The sequence below is a fragment of the Bos grunniens genome, chromosome X (genome assembly GCF_055505025.1).
Source record: "Bos grunniens cultivar Pamir isolate PY7600 chromosome X, Bosgru_T2T1.0, whole genome shotgun sequence".
Classification (NCBI taxonomy): Eukaryota; Metazoa; Chordata; class Mammalia; order Artiodactyla; family Bovidae; genus Bos; species Bos grunniens.
The window spans coordinates 22,823,024-22,844,905 of record NC_141194.1 but is presented as its reverse complement, the minus strand read 5'-3'; the positions used below and the strand labels follow the sequence as shown (position 1 = coordinate 22,844,905).

Genomic DNA, 21,882 nt, shown 5'->3' with positions numbered 1-21,882 from the left:
TCCCTCTGTTGTAGAGCACCTCCCCACTAGCTCTCTCTTATACACATGGTAGTGCATATATGTCATAGACACTCTCAGTTTGTCCCTCTCTCTCCATACCTTGCTGTGTCCACGTCTTTTCTCTACATGTGTCTCTATCCCTACCCTGCAAATAGATTCATCAGTGCCATTTTCTAGATTCCATATAAATGAGTTAATGTGCAATACTTTTTGTTCTCTTTCTGACTTACTTCACTCCGTGAAACAGACTCTAGGTGCATCCACCTCACTGCCACTGACTTAAATTTGTTACTTTTATGGTTGAAGAATATTCCACTGTATATATCTACCACAACTTCTGTATCTATTCATCTGTCAGTGGAAGTTGAGGTGGATGCTTCCGTGTCCTAGCTATTGTAAATAGTGCTGCAATAAACAGTGCGGTCCGTGAATCTTTTCACACATGGCTTTCTCATTGTGTATGCCCAGTAGTGGGATTGCTGAGTCACAGGGTAGTTTTATTTCTAGTTTTTAAAGGACTCTCCATACTGTTCTCCATAGTGGCTATATCAATTTACATTCCCCCTCAAAGTACAAGAAGGTTCTCTTTTCTACATGCCACTTCATAACTTTTTGTTTCTGGATTTTTTTATGATAGCTTTTCTGGCAAGTGTGAGGTGATGCATCATTGTAGCTTTGGTTTGCATTTCTTTCATAATGAGTGGTGAACATTTTGTCTTTTGAGCCTCTGTATTTTTTTAAAGAACAGATTTACGATTACAGAAAATTTAGCAGACAGTGTAGAGTTCCTATAGAGCCAGTCTCTTCCTCCACTTAGCATCTTCTGTTATTACCATCTTGGAATGGTTCAACTGATACAAGTTCATTTGTTAAAATTGAGCAACTAATATCAATATGGTGTTATTACCTATTGTCCATTGCTTACAATATATTTTACTTTTGTTGTTTTGCAGTTCTGTGTTGTTGCTTTTGTTCAGTTGCTCAGTCATCTCTGACTGTGACCCCATGATCCGTAGCACGCCAGGCTCCCTATTCTTCACAAACTCTTGGAGTTGGCTCAGACTCTTGTCCATCCAATTAGTGATGCCATCCAACCATCTCATCCTCTTCTGCCTCCTTTTCTTTTTCCCTTCAATCTTTCCCAACATCAGGGTCTTTACCAATGAATCAGCTCTTCCCATCAGGTGGCCAAAAGTTTGGAGCTTCAACTTCAGCATCAGATATTCCCATGAATATTCAGCATTGATTCCCTTCAGGAATGACTGGTTTGATCTCTTTTCTGTCCAGGGGACTCTCAAGAGTCTTCTCCAGCACCACAATTAAACAGCATCAGTTTTTCAGCATTCAGCATTCTTTATGGTCCAGCACGCTCATCCACACATGACCCCTGGGAAAATCATAGCTTTGACTAGACACATCTCTTTTGGCAATGTGATGTCTCTGCTTTTTATTACGTGTTCTAGGTTTGTCATACCTTTTCTTGCAAGAAAACAGCGTCTTTTAATTTCATGGCATCTTTTAATTTGGGGCTTCTCTCGTAGCTCAGTTGGTAAAGAATCTGCCTGCAGTGCAGGAGATGTGATGTCAATTCCTGGCTCAGGTAGATCCCCTGGAGAAGGAAATGGCAACCCACTTCAGTATTCATGCCTACAGAATCTCATGGACAGAGGAGCCTGGGAGGCTACAGCCCATGGGGTCACAAGAGTTGGACACGACTTAGTCACTAAACCACCACCACCACCATCATGGCTGCATCCACCATCCACAGTGATTTTGGAGAAGAAAATTAAATCTTCCATTGTTTCTACTTTTTCCTCATCTGTTTGCCATGAAGTGTTGGGACCAGATGCCATGTCTTAGTTTCTTGAATGTTGACTTTTAAGCCAGCTTTTTCATTTTCTTCTTTCACTCTCATCAAGAGTCTCTTTAGTTCCACTTCACTTTATGCCATAAGGGTGATATCATATGCATATCTGAAAGTATTGATATTTCTGCCAGCAATTTGATTCCAGCTTGTGTTCATCCATCTGGGAATTTTCATGATGTACTGTGCATATAACTTAAATAATCAGGGTAAAAATATGCAGCCTTAATGTACCCATGTCCCAGTTTTGAACCTGTCTGTTGTTCCTTGTCCACTTCAACTGTTGCTTCTTGACCTGTATACCGGTTTCTCAAAAGGCAGGTAAGGTGGTCTGGTATTACCATCATTTAAGAATTTTGCAGTTTCCTGTGATACAAACAGGCAAAGGCTTTTGCATAGTCAAACAAGTTGAAGTTTTCCTGGAGTTCTCTTGCTTTGTCTATGACCCAGTGGAGATTACCAATTTGATATCTGAGTCCTCTGCCTTTTCTGAATCCAGCTTGTACATATTGAAGTTCTCTTTTCAGATACTGTTGAAGCGTAGCTTGAAGGATTTTGAGCATTCCCTTGCTTGCATGTGAAATGAGCGCAATTATATGATAGTTTGAACATTCGTTGGCATTGCACTTCTTTGGGATTGGAATGAAGATTACCTTTTCCAGTCCTGTGTCCTCTGCTGAGTGGTCCAAATTTGCTGGCATATTGAGTGCAGTACTTTAACAACATCATCATTTAGGGTTTGAAATAGCTCAGCTGAAATTCCATCACCTCCACTAGCTTTGTTCTTAGGAATGCTTGCTAAGGCCCACTTGACTTCACAGTGCTGGATGTCTGGCTCTAAGTGAGTGATCACAACATCGCTGTTATCTGGGTCATAAAGACCTTTGTTGAACAGTTATTCTGTATATCCTTGCCACCTCTTCTTAAAATCCTTTGCTTCTGTTGTGTCCCTATAGTTTCTGTCCTTTATTGTGCCCATCTTTGCATGAAATGTTCCCATGGTATCTCTAATTTTCATGAAGAGAACTCTAGTCTTTCCCATTCTATTTTTTCCCTCTATTTCTTTGCATTGCTCATTTGAAAATTCTTTCTTATTACTCCTTGCTGTTCTTTGGAAATCTGCATTCAGATTGGTATATCTTTCCTTGGCCTTTTGCTTCCCTTCATTCTCAGGTATTTGTAAGGCCTCCTCAGACAACTATTTAGCCTTTTTCATTTCTTTTTCCTGTGGATGGTTTTGGATACTACCTCCTATACCTTGTTCTGAACCTCCATCTTTAGTTTTTCAGGCAGTCTTCCTACCAGATCATATCCCTTGAAACTATTCCTCACCTCCACTGTATAACGATAAGGAACTTGATTTAGGTCATATCAGAATGGCCTCGTGATTTTCTCTACTTTCTCCAACTTAAGTCTGTATTTTGCAGTAAGGAGCATATGATCTGAGCCAGAGTGAGCTCCGGGTCATGTTTATGCAGATTATCTAGAGCTTCTCCATCTTCAGCTGCGAGCTATTCCTTTACTTCCTACTTTTCCATTCCAGTCCCCTATTATGAAAAGGACATTTGGTGGGGATGGTAGTTCTAGGCTGTGATGTACATCTTATTAGCACCACTGGACTCTACCCTCTTTGGCAACAGTGGTTGGAGCATAGATTTGAATTACTGTGATGCTGAATGCTTTGCCTTGGAAATGAATCAAGGTCATTGTGTCCTTGTGCACACTGCACCCAGTACCTGCAGTTCGCAGTCTGTTTGACTATGAGACTGGTCCATTTCTTCTAATGGATTTTTGCCCACAGATACAATGGTAATCTCAATTAAATTCACCCATTCCTGTCCATGTTAGTTGTCTGATTTCTTAAATGTTGACGGTCACTCTTGCCATCTCCTGCTTGACCAATTTCCATGGATTCATGGACCTAACATTCAAGGTTCCTATGTGTTACTGTTCTTTACAGCATCGGACTTTACATTTACCACCAGACACATCCACAACTAAGCATCATTTTGACTTTGGCCCAGTCTCTTCATTCTTTCTGGAGCTATTTCTGGGCTTTTCCCCAATAGCATATTAGACACCTACTGACCTGGGGGACTCAGGTATCTCCCCCTGGTATGATCTCCTGGTATCATATCTTTTTGCCTTTTCATGATGTCCACGGGGTTCTTGAGGCAAGGATACTGAAGTAGTTTGCTATTCTCCTCTCCAGTGGACTGCATTTTGTTAGAATTCTCCACCATGACCCGTCCACATTGGGTGGCCCTGCAAAGCCTGGCCTGTAGCTTTTGAGTTACACAAAGGTGTGATCCACGTGATCATTTAGGTTAGCTTAGGGTGATTGTGGTTTTCATTCTAGAGGATAGGGCATTGTAGTTCTTCTGTCGGCCCTCTGAAGAATGAGTTTAAGAGGCTTCTGGAAGCTTGCTGATGGGAGGGACTGGCTATGAGGAAACCTGGCTCTTGCTCTATTGGCCAGGGTAATGGTCAGTAAATAAATAAATAAATAAAAATTAGAAAAGCCTAAAGAAATATGTAATTGTATCAATATGAGTAAAATCCTTAATGACATTCGTAGCCATTAGATTGTTATTGAATACCTCATTAAAGGATTTTGAACACACAGAGAAATATGTGAGATGTAGCTAATATGGAGGAGGATGAAACTTCCCTCTGCCCTTCTAGGTTTTTGCGGGTTGTCGAAGAATTAAATTGATGTGAGAGAGATTAATAGGATAAAATAAAAGTATAATAACACATAGCTGTGAGAGAGACCCAGGAAAACTGAATAACTCATCAACATGGCCAAAGCCCAGAGCCAAAGAGAAAAGAAAATTTTAATGGTAATTCTTTGGGACTTGAAAGGATAGGAAGGCAGTTCACATGGAAATGGGAAAGGGAATGTTGGTAACCGAATGTTTTCTGTGCCAGGCAGAGACCCCGGGCCACAGAGTGGACTCTCATCTCTAGGCCCTGCCAAGATTTTGCCACCACACCTTGCCCATAATCTTTACAGCTATCTCTGGTCATAGTTCTCTTCAGGGAACAGGACCTTTGTCTAAGTTTTTTCAGGCAGTTAGGCCAAAGGTCAGGTTCCTTTCTGAATCTTTTGGCCTTGATTGTTTTCAGTTAGAATAATCTGTGTATCAAAAGAGACATTTTGAGATGGCATGTTTTGCTCCCCCATACTAACTAGAAAAGTAAAAACAATTACAGTAAAGAAGTGAAAGTTAAAAAGTTATTAATCCTAGTTTCCTTTGTATGATATTTACATTTTGAAAGATACGTGTTAACATATAAAAACACTGTGTGAAATAACAGCCTATGAAGGAAAAATCTGATTTACTTCGCATTGTTCTTTGGAAAACCATGGAATGTTTAAATAAAAGTACATTTACAGTCACTGTTTCGAGTCAATGTCAGCAAATATTTCTTGCAGTATATTGCTTTACAATGTTGTGTTGGCTTCTATTCTACACTTAAAATAATCAGACATACATATACCTATATCCTCTCACTTTGATTTCCCTCGCATTGAGAACATCCCAGTGAATTAAGGAGACTTCCCTGTGCTATACAGAATATTCCCAACAGTTGTCTATTTTATACATAGTATCATTAGTGTGTATGTGTCAATCCCAATATTCTAATTCCTCCTACCCTAACCCTTTCCCCCTTGGTACCATACATTTGGTCTCTATATCACTGTCTTCATTTCTGCTTTGAAATAGGGTCACCTGTGCCATTCTTCTCCATCCCACATATATACATTTATATTCAATCTTTGTTTTTCTCTTTCTGACTTCCTTCTCTGTATGACACTCTCTAAGTCCATCCACCTCTCTAACAATGACACAATTTTGTTCATTTTTATGGCTGATTAATATTCCACTGGGCTACCCTGGTGGGTCAATGGTAAAAAATCTGCCTGCCAATGGAGGAGCCATGGGTTCAATCTCTGGGTCACGAAGATATCCTGAAGAAGTAAGTGGCAACACACCCCAGTATTTTTACCCAGGAAATCCCAAGGACAGAGGATTCTAGTGAGCTACAGTCCTTGGGGTCTGAGAAGAATCACATACAACTTAGCGACAAAATAACAAGCACAATATTCCATCACATGTGCCTTCCACAGCTTCTTTATACTTGCATCTGTCGATGTACATCTACGTTTCTTCCATGTGCTAATTGTTGTAAACAGTCTTTCAGTGAACATTAGAGTGCTTGTCTCTTTTTGAATTATGGGTCTGTGGTCTCTATGGCAGAGTTAATGCCGACCTGTAAGAAGGCTTACGCCAAGGAGGACCTCTAGGACTGCTTCTGCCAGTGCCCCCATCCCTGTGGTGAGCCCCAGCTGACCCATGACTCCACAGGAGACTGTTGAACACTTGGAGGTAGGTCTGATTCAGTCTCCTGTGGAGTAAATGCTCCTTTTCTCTGGGTTTTGGTGCATGTGAGACTTTGTTTGTGCCCTCTCAAGAGTGGTCTGTCTGTTTCCCCTACTTGTCTGGCAGTCCTGTAATCAAATCCCACTGCCCTTGAAGGTCAGATGACCAGGGAATTCCAAGTCCCTTTGTCAGAACTGCAGGCTGCGTTCCTTGATGTGTGGTGCAGAGCTTTCACAATCGTGGGAGAACTTCTTTGGAATTTTTGTTCTCCAGTTACCTACTCAGAGGGTATGGGATTTGAATTCATTGTGATTGTACCCCTCCTATTATCTTGTTGCGACTTCCACTTATTCTTTGAATTTGGGGTATCATTTTTGGTGTGTTCCAGCGTCCTCCTGTTGATAGTTGTTCAACAGCTAGTTGCAGTTATGGTGCACGAGGAGATGAACAGACATCCTCCTACACCGCTGTCTTGAAACAGAAGCCTCTGAAATACAGTTTGGAGTAGGGAGATGACAGGAGAACTGAAGGACACTAGGTCTGCCTCAGGCTGGGAGGAGTGGAACAGTGTGGCCTCTATATAGATGCAGACCAAATGTCTATTTCCAGCTCTGTCACAAGTCTTGTGAACTTGAGAATATTACCAAATTCATAATTTGCAAAGTGAGTCTTCGACACCCTATTTTGTAGAACTATTGTAATATATGTGCTATTTATAAAGCTCTTGCAATAATGGATTTCAAAGAATGATGTTTATTTCTCTGATAATTATGACCACAGACCATAGTATCAACTGTTTGTGAATTGTTTTTTTTTTTTTTTTTTACTTGCGTGAGATATCAGAAATATGTGGCAATTTTGGAATGACCAAAGTTCTGCTTAGACATTAAAACTATATAAAATTTCCCCATTTGTAAATATGTCATTTGAATATAGAGGAATCTCCCCTGCTTGGATGCTACTCAGAACTTCTAGAATTTGTGTCAAGGACAAAGATCTTCCCTCACAGCTGCCTTTTCATCCATAGCACCACCCCCTATTTTCATTAGTTTCATCAACACCAAAAGTGTAGCCTTCATTTGTAGTTTCCCAAATTGTGCTTAAAATAGGCAGTAGGGCACTTCTTTAACATAGTGGCCTCTGACCCCAGTGTGGAGAGTGCTGTTACAGTCGCTATTAGATATCTCATTTCAAGGAAATACCATCCTTCTTTCTGGCAAACACCCTGGAGGCAGTGGGGTTAAATCCCCAGTTTGTGCACTGTGTTTCCCTATACTGGGGCAGGAGCACAGAACAATTTTATTCCTATCCCAGGTGGAGAGTCTCTCTGTTTTACACACAGTCTCAAAGTAAAAATCAAGGGTAATCTTCCATTCCATTCTTCAGCTTTTCAACTTAAAACCCCCCCCTTTTCAGGGTCACCCCCCAACCCTCAATTCACTCAGCCTCATTTAGCCTACCAACCCACCTAACTTCAAATTACATCCTCAAGGGAACTGCAGTGTTCCAAAGCGCCCACATTCCTTGCCTCAAAGTATTTACTTTTGACTGCTGTAATCTGTGGAGAAGGCAATGGCACCCCACTCCAGTACTCTTGCCTTGAGAATCCCATGGCCGGAGGAGCCTGGTGGGCTACAGTCCATGGGGTCGTTGAGAGTCGGACACGACTGAGCAACTTCACTTTCACTTTTAACTTTCATGCATTGGAGAAGGAAATGGCAACCCACTCCAGTGTTCTTGCCTGGAGAATCCCAGGGATGGTGGAGCCTGGTGGGCTGCCATCTATGGGGTCACACAGAGTCGGACACGACTTAAGTGACTTAGCAGCAGCAGCAGCTCTAATCTGAAACCTCTTCTTGTTCTCATCCCTGGTTTCAACTTGTCACATGTTTAGGCCTCGAAGGGTATCTCACCATCTGCTTGATATGGCAGCAACTCCTAGACACTAAAGTACTATGGACAGTGACTCAGGCTTCTTTTTATTACCATCCCCAGTTCTGCCATGGAGCATTCCAAGGAGTAGATGCTCAATTAGTGGTTGGAAATAAGAGTGACAATGATAAAGTAGTCTACTTTATTACTATTTAATTTCTACCACAATCTTGAATATTCTAAGGAAATACTTTTACTGAAAAGGAATATGAAAAGAATTTAACAAAACCAAAAACTTACCAAAATTTACTTTTTCTTTTCTTTTTTACTTGACCTAAGTTATTTGAAACTCCAGTACTTTGGCCATCTCATGCAAAGAGTTGACTCATTGGAAAAGACTCTGATGCTCGGAGGGATTGGAGGCAGGAGGACAAGGGGATGACAGAGGATGAGATGGCTGGATGGCATCACCGACTCAATGGACGTGAATTTGAGTGAACTCCCAAAGTTGGTGATGGACAGGGAGGCCTGGCGTGCTGCAATTTATGGGGTCACAAAGAGTCGGACACGACTGAGTGACTGAACTGAACTGAAGTTATTTTAGCACAGAGTCTCTTCAAATTTGCATGAAAATCCCTCTTCCTTTGCTGTGTTTTCTTGTTCAAGATCACACAGCAATCAAAAGTTTCTAAATTTGCATTATAAAATGTAAAAACGTTAACTGGAACCTGCTAAACAGTAATAAATATGTGATCCATATTTTCACCAGTGGAATGCTGATTTCCTGTTTTTGTCCTAGCAAAAAGAAAGAATTCATTAGAGAAACAGAGAAGTTTTAAGTAGCAGTTTTATGAGGCAAAGGAAAATTATACTCCTGAGAAGGATGAGAGCAGGCTGTCTGGAAACCAGAAGCGGTCCTGCCATGTGGTAGGGTCATGTGTGTCCTGTGTCATTTGACTGACAAGTTGATAGACAGCTTTAGGTTATATAACTTTTCTCCTAGTGTGCAGGCAGTTACCCATAAGTACCCAAGCAAAATCCATGAAGTGGGAGGGAAGACAGAAACCACAGTGCTATTTTTTATAAATATGGCATCATGAACCCTGGGTTACAGTAGTCACCGTTTAGATCTTGGTGCACCTGTGACACCCTGTGCTGGCACTTTGTCTTGCTTGGTCCTGACATGGCTGGAAACCTAGTGGTGGTCATTGGCCAGAACAGGGAGCCTCTCTGGGTGTGCTCTGACCACCAGTGTTCAGGTGGGGAAGAGGAAGACAAAGCATCCCTGACTGCTAACCTGGCTCAAGTATTATACTCCCAATTAGATTCTCAACAGGGAACAGCCATCATTCCCATGGGAAATGGTTAGGAGTTTGCCATGTGATAGCTGTCTCCCAGCTGAGTGCAAAATCTGTATATAGTTGTCCTTTCTGCCTGAGAGAATGTCTGAGCAAGGATGATATAAATGTCCTTCTGGGTTAACTCAAAAGTCATAGATGTCTAAACTTGTTTAGATATTTTTTGGGTCATCTGAGAATTTTCCTTAATCTTGTTTTATCCAACTGAGATCCTGCATGGAGAGGGGAACTTGGATTCTTACGGAAGTCTGGTGGGCCCTATGACTTCCTGAGGTGGGTAGTGTTTAAGGAGTTCTGGAACCCCAGGTTAGAGGGCAAAGCATTGGTGATGGGGGCTGGGAGCTGTGGTGTTCAATGCTGAGTATAGTGAAGAAGACGTCTGTGGTCCAAGAGGCTCCTTCTTTTGCCCAGAAAGAGCTCCTGTGAACAGGGCTCAGGGGCTGGCTGATGGTTAGTATCATCAGGAGAAGGGGAAGGGCTTTTGTAGGCAAATTAAGCATTGCCAAGCCAGCAGAGTCTACCTGCCAAGTCTTTCAAAGTTCAGAGTTTTTCCTAAAGGCAAAAAAGACTTGGACATAAGGGACCTTGTTGGAATCCTAAGGGCAACTCTTCAGCAATGGACAGTTACCCATCTGAAAAGGAAATGGCTAATGCTCATAAGCGCCTTCCGGTGTCACTGAATTCCCTTATGGCCTGTACATGGCTGTGGCATCCCTCACCTGTGATCTTGCTGGGCAGAATATGGTTCAGTTCTCACCCCAGGGGCCGTTGTGGCTTCCCTGATTGTTTTTTTTTTTTAAGAAATTATTTATGTATTTCATTTTGGTTGGGCTGGCTCTTTCTGCTGCATGTGTGTTCTCTAGTTTCGAGGAGCAGGGGCTACCCTTCATTGGGGTGCACTGTCTTCTCATTGTGGTGGCTTCTCTTACTGCGGAGCACAGGCTCTAGGATGCATGGGCTTCACTAGTTGCAGCAAGAAGTGGGAAAGTAGAAGAAGTGTTAGGAGATTGCTGTTGTTGTTCAGTCTCTAAGTCATGTCTGACTCATTGTGGCCCCATGGATTGTAGCCCTCCAGGATCCCTGTCCATGGGATTCTCTGGGCAGGAATACTGGAGTGGGTTGCTATTCCCTTCTCCAGGGGAATTTCCCAATCCAGGGATCGAACCCCAGTCTCCCGCCATTTCAAGTAGATTCTTTACCCTCTGAGGCACCAGGACAGCCATATTTCAGAAGGCAGCCAGAAAATTTTTAGCTCAATTTTTTTTTTTCTTTCTTTGTCCATTCTCTTCCTATCCTGTAGACACACTCAGCTTGAATTTTATAAACACAAAGTGGAGGCATTCATGGCATACAGTGTCTGGATTTGGACACCCAAAGGCAAAGATATTGGGAATCTAGGTGCAGAGAAATGCAGAAGAAAGTGACTTTAATTCTAGCCCTATGAACCAGTATAACAGGCCATAGTATAAAATTTCTGATGCGGTGGCATGGAGATCTCCTCTACCTGAAACCTGTCACATGAGGTTTTGACTAAAATCCACATGGCCAGGACTCCAACCTCTCCACCCCCCCTCAAAATCCAGTTTGAGTCTTGAACCATGGTCTTTTAATTAGAATCACTTACCTGGTACCTGGATGTACTGTGGCTCACACTGTTTGTGTCTCAGCGCAGAAGGAATTCAGCAACAGGCAAAGTGTTAGGCAAGAAATAGATTTATTTATATAGGATGCTTGTAAAAGATGCAAGAAGGCAGGTGATGGAACTCTGCCTGGAAGATTAAGTGAAATACATTTTACAGTCAATGGAAAGTGGAGGACTAGGAAGGACTGCCCTCTTTGAATAGAGGTCAGGCTTACATCACTCCCTCCCAATTCATTTGGAGCAGGAGAGTGTCTGACCTTATGAGGTCAAACTTGGATTACTGTACAACTTCTTCAAATCAGTAGAAGGCTGGTGTCATTTTTCTTTTTCCTAAAGGCCTGGGTGACATCTCATGTATGAATTATGGCTTTATAGTTAAACAAACCTGCCTTCTTCCACAACATTCTGATGCCTTTCTTGAACAGTGTTAACTTACAACAGTCTACCAATGGTTCCTAGGTTTCTCTAAGTTGGTGATGGACAGGGAGACCTGGCGTGGTGCAATTCATGGGGTCGCAAAGAATCGGACACGACTGAGCGACTGAACTGAACTGAACTGTACTGATTCCCCTCCTAGACTTCTAGATCTACCTGTCTGTCTGTCTGTGCTCAAGCCCTCATTTATTTCTGACACTTTGCAACCCCATGAACTGTAGCACTCCAGGCTCTCTGTCCATGGGATTCTCCAGGCAGGAATACTGGAATGGGTAGCCACTTCCTCCTCCAGGAGATGTTCCAGAACAGGCATCAAACCTTCATCTCCTGCATTGCAGGTGGATTCTTTTCCACAGAGTCACCGGAAAAAAGCTACCTGTATCCTATGCTATTCTATCCCTGTCATACGGAGGCAGGCTCCCCGAGCCAGGAGCTGTCATTTCTCTTGGTGGGAGCCTTCTAATGAAGGTCTCCAGCTTGGACTATTGCCTAGAATTTAGTGAGAAATTTTCTTCCCAACAAGTGGAAGGGGCAGTCGTGCATGTGCAGAAACATCAAAAGTAAACTTTCCTAGCAAGAACTTGAGAGGAGGGGCATGCCACTTGTTTTGGGGCCTTCCTTCAATTCCCATTATCATGGAGGATTTGAAGGACAAAAGCCCAGGGAAATCAGTCTGCACAGAGTAGCTGATGCACGTATGAAAAACCTGTCTTCCCTGCCACATCAAGGGTTACCTGAAGATCCTCTGGAGAAATGACCAGGTGTCCTCTGGGAACTGCTGGGAGGTCTTGCAGCTCCTGTCTCTTTACCTGAGGGCATGTGCTCAGAGCAAAGCTCACAACTCTCTGAGACCCAATAGAAGAAAGCAGAGGTTGCCTAACTTACCACACTTACCTGTGGTCTCCTAGGACAAAAAGCTGTGACTGGAAATTGAGGCCTTCTGATGGCTGGCTGCATGTGTCCTCGGTCAAGCTCCTAGGTAGTCCTGTATTTCCTCCCTCTCTTCACTATTAATGTCCTCTCTCAAGGTCCTCACACTGACTTCCCATCTCCTAACAAGACCTGTCCGCTCATGCTACAAGCCTTAAATTCCCTGAGACCTCCTCGGAGGATGTGAGGGCTGCCAACCTGTGGTCACTCGTGGCTGACCCTAGGGGAGGCATTCTATAAAAGTGGTATAGTGTGAGTTGTTCCTTTAGTCCTTATGATCCTCTACTTGACTCTTGGCATGACCTGGATTTCCTCCTGAGGTTGACCCCTGAACCCCAGCGCCTAACCTCCTGAGATGCTCTAAAAAGAAATGTGATGGGTGCATCATGCCCACATTCCCAAATTTGCCAGTGCGAGGTGTAGAGGGGCAGGGCTGTGTTCTAGGTGCAGTTCCTTTATCCTCATTTGGGGTCACTAATTTTCCACTCTGTACTGAAGTGAGGCTTCTCCCAGTAGACCAAGGCTTTCACCTACCTGAGACCACTCGAGCGGAAAGAGAAGCACTTCAGCCAGAAAGCTTTCTCCTGGGTCTCATAGGGCTGGCATCAGGGCTGGGCCTCCACAGTCTCCCCTGTTCTGGGCTGAGTGGTCTTCTTGCCCCCCGTTCAGGTACCTCATCCTCACTCCTGACCAGACCCAGACTGCAGCCTCCACTCACCTGAGGCTGTGATCCTCAGAACAAAGGCATTACTTTCTTGGAAGTTCTAGATTGGAAGACAGGATGAACCAGATGTGTGCAAAGCTACTGGGGCCTTCTGAGGAGGAGAATATTCTAAGGCTCCACTCTCTTCTGGAGTCAGTGGTCCCCCAGTCTTAGATCAGGTTTCTTACCTTGACTTCCGGTAGCATATGAGAATCCACCCTCTCTACTGGCTGAATCAGCTGGCCTGTGGCCAAGGCTTTTGCCTTCTTGAGACAACAGAAGGGGAGGTAAGAGAGCTACTCCCTGGCTACCCTTGCTTGTTCCTCCATGCCGTCCCCCTTGCTATGGGGGGGTCCACTCATCAGTACCCAGTGTTCTCACTGTAAATCCTAAGAAGGCCTATTAAGATCTCCTACTTGGCAGAATTGGAGCTGCTGCCGCAAGTCCAAGGCATTCAACTTCCTGAGAACCCCTCCACCTTTGCCCTGCAGGAAAGGAAAGAACACCTCAGACAGACTGCTCTCCCCATGGCCACACAAGGCAAGAAGCAGGATATAGTTTGTGGGACCTCTAGTGTTCCAAAATCTTCCCCTTGATAACTGTCAGAGGCTGGGACTCTTCCATCCATTGACCTGAGGACACAGTGCTTAAGCTAAGGCTTTATGTCCCTGAGAATCAGGAAGGATAAATGAGGGCATATTGATCTTTTCAGGGTATCTGACATTGCATGTGTTCATGACCACATTGTCCCTGAGTAGTTTTGTCTTCTTTCATACGATTCATTTATCAGCATTTTTTAAACTTTATTCCAAAACAATTCTTTGGGACAGGGCCCCATGTATCCAACCAGACACATTTTTTTGGAGTGTTTAGAGGAAAAATGAATGAAAAGACATGATGTCTGGCTTAGGCTGGTAGAAGTGGCACATTGTGGGCTCTACAGTAATCCAGATCGGGGGACTAGTCCTAGAAAGGTCACTTCATCAGTTCGTGAACTTGAGAAATTTGCAAGTTATCCACCCATAAATGGACTCTGCTAAATCCGATCCTGCATGAATGCTGGAGTGCATGTACTACATATAAAGCAGTGGCATACTGAGTAAGAAGTATTGGTTTGTAATAAATGGAAGTTATGATTATTATGAACCCCTCAAATACCACTTTCCCATCTGAGTTTACTTTTAATCCAGGAAAGAGCAGAGAATATGCAGTGAATTAGGACAAAAGAAACAAATATTCTTAAATGAGCTAAATAAGTCAAAGTATTTTTTTATTTTTACTAAAAGAAAGTTTCAAAGAAATAAGGTAAACCACAACATAATGACTTTTTACTCTATTCTTTTCTCCATTTTCTTTTTGTTTCTCAATAGTTTCTGTGGTCTTCTTTCACATTAGCATGAAAATCACTCTTGCAGTGCTATGTTACCTACTTTCAGATCATAAAGACAACTTAGATGGCTCCTGAATTTCTTTTATATCTACCAAAACTGTACCTTTAAAACTTTTAAAACAGCAATGAACATAACAGCAGTATCATTACCAAATTAATACTCTGAGGAAAAACAACCTCTTAGAAGTAAAAATATTTGGAAAAAAAAAAAAACGAAACAAATAATATGTAGAAGTTACTCGTGTGAAACAGAAAGAGAAATGTGATCAAAAGAAATGTGATTTAACCTCCACTACCATGCAGTCTTTAGAAGCTTGACTACTCTTCAAGAAAAATTCTCTTCTAATGTCATGTTATCTTGTTTGCATTGTGAACAATATATTCAGTACTTTCAGTGTGTTTTACAAAACCCAAACTTTTAAAACATTAAAACAGCTGGAAACTATGATTTATATGATTCATACATTTGAATTCTGAAGCACAATAAACCTTATCAAAAGTAAGAACATTTGAAAATACAAAACAGCTCCTTCCCCTCTTTACCTTTCTACTTTAAATCATTGTTCATTAGAGATTTCTCATATGGATACAAGAAAACAGATGTATATTTTGTTAAAATAAAATAGGCCTAAACTTGCTTACCATTTAAAACTTCAAGAAGATATGGGTTTTGTTCCCTCCACCCCTACTACTGTGCACTATTTAGCAGCTTAACTGCTCTCTTCCAACACAAAGGGAACAAAGTGCCCTGCCCCCCTCCCCAGAAGTGTGAGGAGCTGCAGGACTTGGCCCTGGAAAGGGCACTGGCCTCAGCCATGGTGGGAGCCCTGGCCACACCTCTCCGCCCTGCTCTCTCCTCCTGATCTCTCAGAGCCTCGTCATAGAGGTCTGGGAAGGAACTAGGGACCCTACCATGGAACGTGGCTAGAACCTCCAGTACCTTCATCTTACTGGTCTCAGCACAAGCTCTCGGGCCCCACAGGAACTCATGTGTGAAGGATCACTTTTGGGTACCTTGCAGTAATTCAGGTACTCCTTCTGCACCAGATCTTTGGTGATGAGCCTTTGGGCTCTCCAAAGATGCAGTGCCTCCTCCCAGCATAGATCCCCAACATACTGAGGAATTCCCAGATCTCCTCCTCAGTGGCGCGGTTACCATTCATGAAGATGACCCCCAGGAGCATCATGAGGAGATGGGACTTGGGCAGCACTCCCTCATCAGGCAGACAATCGTTTCCCCCGAGGTTGAGCTTCCTGATGAGGGTGTAGATGTTCCCTCTACCATCGACTTCCTTCATCTCCAGGCCAAAGACCAGCTCCACGCACTCACGGGCTGTACTGAGCATCTTAGGGAAGTGCTGCCTATACTTCCTGCTGACGATTTTCATCAGGGCGCTCTGCATGATGGGCTCCTTCTTGGTGTACTTCTCCAGCAGGAACTCCACGAGTATCCTGGCCTTCCTGGACAGAGGATCTTTTCGAGTGCTCTGAGTGGCAGGGGCTTCCTGGGAGGCACCTGCACTTTCCTCCTCGGGGCGCTGGGCACCTTCACCAGATCCTGCACATGAAGGCCCTGCATCAGGAGAGCTAGGGGCCATGGCTCCCTGAAGCTCCTGGTGATCACCAGCAGCAGGGGAGCTCCAGGGAGAACCCTGAGGGGCAGAAGAGTTGGAAGAGGGGCACTCTTCCTTTGGGGCTTCGGCAGCACTGGCCTGGGCCTCCTGAGTGTCCCCCCGGACCTGGTGGCGTTTCCCTCGGGCATGGGACTTGCTCTTGTGCCTCCGAGGCATGGTGACAGCAGGTCAGGGACCGCAGGTGGGAGTGCGGGCAGGAAAGCAGGCAGGAAGGCACCTGGAGGAGGGACGAGGACATGCTGTGAGAACCTTCAGCGAGGAGAGTCCTCCCTGGCTTGAATGGAAGCTGCTTCTGAGGGGTCCTCAAGGCCAGTGCTCTAGGACCCACAGGGCTCCTGGTCAGCCTGTCCCCTGAGACCACTGAGTAGCAAGAGAGAGTGACCCCTGGGGCACAGCAGACAGTTCTGCCTGAGCATTAGAAGGGGTGGGGGGCGGCAGTGGGGACTGGCAGGGGAGGCAGGTCCTCTCAGCTGACATTCAGAGTCAGGATGAAAATTGGTGTGAGACACCCCCTCTCCCACACCCAGCCCATTCCCTCTCCTGTCTGAAATTGACGCTGCCACCTTCCCTGTCACCCCAGACGAGGAGAGGAGGGCATACTCAGCCCCCCACTGAAGGGTCCCAGGACCTTCCCTTCTGCTGTCTCGTGGCTGCACCTTCACAACCAGGCTTCAATCTCCCCTCTCAGACCGCCACCCCCTTCCCGATGTTTGGCTGGGAGGAAGCGCTGAGCACAGGGGAGGGTCTTGAGTCACCCGTTTGTTGGGGAGGATGGTGCTCATCCTGACTCTTCACGAACCCTGACATCCTCCCTCTACTGACCAGCTGCCAGCCCCTCAGGCCAAAGTTCCCTCTTCTCTGAGTGTCCCGCATCTGAGGTCACAGTGAGGGAGCCTCTCAGTCTTTAGAGCTGCCCAGCGGCTGCCCGGATGATCCGCAGCCAAATCTCGGTGAGTCAGGGGTTAGATGGTTGCCATTCTGGTGTATGGACCCTCAGTCCCCCCGAGAGTCCTTCCTTCACTTCACGGGGCTCGTGGCTCTCCATGTACTGAGCGGAGCTGGGGTCCAGCAGAGCCTGACCTAGACATTCTTTCCTGAGACCCCCTAGGGGTTAGTGGATGGTCTTAGGCCTAAGCTAGGCTGGATCCTCTGGTCTGAGTGCACGGGTAGGGTCACCGGAGGCTGTGAGGCCCCCTCTTTTTAGAGGGAAAAGGGACTCGGGGTGCAGAGACTTATCCCTGCACTCGTAACTCATGTCACCTCCAATCTTGACACCTGATGACACTTGGGACTGTTCTCTCTGGCCACCGTCAACGGCAGTTCTCAGAGATAACAGCACTGTCAAGGATGGCGTTGCTCCCCCAGCGTGCTTAGGAGGACGTCACTTCCTGTCATGTGCATCTGGGCTCCAGGAGGACAGCAGGGGCGGGACCTGGACAGGCGGGGTTCCGTGGGAGCTTCTCACAGGGTTGACAAATGGACTTTCCCTTGACTCTTATAGGGTCCTGGGACGTCACTGTCCTGAACTGTCAGCTGGCTCACTCCATGCATCTCACTTGTGTCAGCACCACCAGCGGGAAGAACTGGGGAGCCCAAGCCTAACAGCCTTCCTGGAGCCCATGAGACCAACACCGAAGGCTCTCTTGGGCTCCCTCTTCTGTAGTAAGTGATGCTCTGTCGTTCTCCATGCCTTCCCTTAACCCCTGTAGATGCTGGGCTACGTCCCATCTGCTGACCTGAGGCCAAGGCCTCATATCGAAGATGTGAACCCCCGAGTCTCCTGGTATGAAGTGCACATACGTCTCATCTCACCATTTCTACACAAGGCTTCCTGGAAATGGCTGCTACAGGTAAGATGATCTGAGAGGGAAGGATGGGAGACCATCTTCTGTGGTGTGGAACCCCTCACATCTCACTCAGAAACTTCATTCATATTGACTGCTGACAAGGCCTGGAAATCCTTCCCTTTCTGGTATAAGTCCATCCTGGTCCCCAACCATGCGCATACAATTCTAGAAGAGCAAGTGAAGGGCCTCCATAGCCTGACAGTTCTCACTGTGGGCTCTCAGTCAACTGCAGGGTCATTGCTCAAGAGTTCTGAGATGAAGTTCTGTAATTTTGTACCATTACTGTGATACTAACTTTTCTCTTTTAGTCCCTGGGTGATAATCTATTAAGGTGATCATTTAAAAGGGCCAGTTCTCATCCACTGGCATTCCCTGGTGGCTCAGACACTACAGAATCTGCCTGTGGTGTGGGAGACCTGGGTTCAATCCGTGGGTTGGGAAGACCTCCTGGAGGAAGGCATGGCAACCCACTCTAGTATTCTTGCCTGGAGTTTCCCCTTGGACAGAGGAGCCTGGTGGGCTACAGTCCATGGGGTTGCTAAGAGTCAGACACAACTGAGTGACTAAGCACACATACAACAAACTTTGTGCTGCTTATTTCATGATCTGGGCCATACTGCTACATCCAAGCCAAACTTTGGTGCCCCATAGTCCTGGCATGGGGCCTCAGAGATGCTGCCTCAGATTCCTTCAGTGAAGCAGTGGAGATTCATGATCCCAGGGTAGAGTGGAAGAATCCAGGGCTCAAGTTTAAAGCCTTTTGCAGCTGATCCTGTTGTCTGCTTCCCTTGCAGCCTGGACATCTGTGCCAGTCTCTTAAGTACTCCCCCACCTGGGCATACATAGGGTCAAGATCAGTGGAGACTTACTGTCGATCAGGGATTATTTAATTTTACACATAGGGTCAAGTTCAGTGGAGACTTACTGTCCATCAGGGATTATTTAATTTTATGTTTTCACTTTTGTTAATAGTTTTCTTTATTCCATCCATAAGATTTCCGTGGTTACTTCTGGGTACAAAAAGCAGCAGACCGTGTTTCACTGTGGTCTCAGCTATTCTGAATGTGGTACTAAATCTGTAAAGAAGTTACAGAAAATTGACAGTCTTACAATATCTGTCCTTCATGACTGTACATAACATACTATTCTGTTTGAGCCTTCTTTTTCCTAAGACTCTCAAAAAATTTCTTCTTGTTGCCTCCATGAAGACTATATACATTTTTCTAAAGTTTCTCTGTAGGTAAATTTTTTCTATGGTTGCTTTTGTTTATGGTGTATTTTCTGTTACTTTGGTGTAAGTAATTGTTGATTCTTCCAGACCAACTGGATGATTTTACTCTCATGATCTTTTTTTATTCCAGATTTTTGAAGTCTCTTACATGTTTGAATATTTTCTGTCCTGTTTTCTAAGATTTTTAATTCGAGAATCAAATTGTTACTGTGATCTTTTGCTTTTCATTACTTCTGACTTTCATTCATTTGGCATTGTATATAATTCTAGTGGCTATATGTACTTCTCCAGATTTTTAAATTCATAGATTTTTTAACAATTATTTTTATTTAGAAGAAAATTAAATGGTGTGTCAAGTTCTCTTGTATGAAGCAGCTGTAAGTATACATATATCCCCTCCCTCATGAACCTCCCTCCCACCCCCGACCTCACCCCTCTAGGTCATCATTGAGCTGATTCCTTGTGTCACCCAGCAACTTCCCCCTCATGCCTGTTGTCCACATGGTATTGCATATTTGTCCACACCACTCTCTAAATTCGTCTCACTGTCTGCTTCCCCCGATGTGTCCACATGCCCGTTCTCTACGTCTGTGTCTCCATTCTTTCCCTGCAAATAGATTTATAACTACCCTTTCGTGACCTTTCTTTTTCATTCTCTTATTAGTATATGTTGCAGATAGAAGTTTTTAATATTAACAAGGTTCAGCTTATTATTTTCTTTCATGGACTGTGCTTTTGGTGTTGAGCCTAAAATCTCATTACCAAACTTATGTTTTGCCCCCATGTTATCTTCTAGATTTTCTTGCCTATTGCATATGGCATGTAGAATCCTAGTACCTGACCAGCGATCAAACCTCTTCCCCCAGCAGTGGAAGTGTTGAGTCTTAAACACTGGACTTTATTATTATTATTATTTTAGTTATCATGTTTGAGGTCTCTTTTTCCCAGGCTTCAAGGTTGAATTCTTTCTTCCTTTTTGTTTCTGCCCTCTAAGGTTGGTCCAGTGATTTGTTTAAGCTTCTTATAGGGTGAGATTTGTGCTGAGTTTTTGTTTGTTTGTTTTTTCCTTTGACGGTCACGGCTGAGTAAGGTAGTAATTCTGTCTGCAGATGATCAGGTTTGTATTTTTGTTTTCTTTGTGGTTTAGATGAGGCGTCCTGCAGAGGGTGCTATCAGTGGTTTGATGATGCCAGGTCTTGTATTCCAGTGGTTTCCTTTGTGTCAGTTCTCACTATTTGATATCCTAGGGTTAGTTCTCTGGTAGTCTAGGATCTTGGAGCCAGTGCACCCACTCTAAAGGCTCAGGGCTTGACCTTGAATTTTGTGTGCGTCTATACATTCTTTTTTGCTGGTCATGTACTCCTGTCCACTCTCAGCTGGTATTCTGCATGCATTTCTGTGTCTGAAGTTGTATTCCTGTTGTATCCGTGGAGAGAGATGTATTCCACATCCAGCAACTCCTCTTGCCATCTCGTTCCTCCTGGGAAAGATTCCTGAGAGTCCCTTGGACTGCAAGGAGATCTAACCAGTCAGTTCTAAAGGGTATCATCCTGAATATGCATTGGAAAGACTGATGCAGAAGCTGAAGCTACAATACTTTGACGATATGATGTGAAGAACTGATTCATCAGAAAAGACCCCAATGCTGGGAAAGATTGAAGGCAGGAAGAGAAGGGGATGGCAGAGGATGAAATGGTTGGACGGCATCACCTACTCAATGGAAATGAGTTTGAGCAAGCTCTGGGAATAGGTGATCCACAGGGAGGCCTGGCGTGCTGAAGTCCATGGGGTTGCAAAGAGTCAGACACGACCGAGAGACTGAACAGAACAGATGAGTCATCAAAATATTCTTGTCATTCCTATATTTTCTGGATGAGTTGAAGCCTTGCCTTGCTGCAAGGCTGATTCCCTTACGGTGGCAAAGAAAGTGTGAGAAAATGTGTTCTCTGTTTGGTTTATCAAGTGTGATCCAGGCACACATTTCCCTGGGCAAATTATACGAGCTTTAACCAAAACCTTGCAGGCTTCTTGAAATTATCATTGTCCCTATGAGCCACAAACTTCAGGGAGGATTGACAGAAACAATACAAAATCTGGACTCTGGCAATATAAGAATTAGGAACATGGGGCTTAATGAATTAAACATATGATTCTAATTTTCCTGATTTTTTTGAAAGAGTACTGTCTTTTAAAAATCTTTCATTTTCTAGATATAAGGAAATTTTTTAACACAGCAATTTGATAAATGGTACCTTTGTCATTAGAATTGAAACATTAATTTTTCTCTCCCTACTGTATCACTCCAGACATTAAAAACTCTTAGTGTTCTTATTTTCTTAGTAAAATTGTTATTTTTCAAAAGTTCAGTGAGAATCTGTTCTTATAGCAGGACACAAGTGGAAACAGTGATTACACTACAGAGACTTTGACTGGAATGTCATATCTGACAGACACAGGTAGACTTGGATATGACCAGATAACTTGAGGAAACCAAGGTTAATCATCAGTTCAGTTCAGTTCATTCGCTCAGTCGTGTCCAACTCTTTGCGACCCCATGAATCGCAGCAGGTCAGACCTCCCTGTCCATC

At 44.2% G+C, this 21,882-nt stretch overlaps 1 long non-coding RNA gene and 1 pseudogene across 19 annotated transcripts in view; one reads left to right on the top strand and one right to left on the bottom strand.

Annotated features, from left to right (window-relative positions):
* The window catches only part of LOC147339943 (uncharacterized), a 97,989-nt gene that overhangs the window by 22,152 nt on the left and 53,955 nt on the right, over window positions 1-21,882 (top strand). For 4 of the 19 annotated variants that reach the window (XR_015158524.1, XR_015158525.1, XR_015158520.1 and 1 more), the window contains 2 exons: window positions 6,130-6,258; window positions 8,464-8,889. This is a non-coding gene — a long non-coding RNA (uncharacterized LOC147339943). Of the gene's footprint in view, window positions 1-6,129; window positions 6,259-8,463; window positions 8,890-17,717; window positions 21,626-21,882 lie in introns of those variants that run through there. The other 15 variants (XR_015158536.1, XR_015158538.1, XR_015158529.1 and 12 more) reach the window with 8 other exon arrangements.
* LOC147339945 (melanoma-associated antigen B4-like) lies at window positions 15,271-16,372 on the bottom strand (annotated as a pseudogene).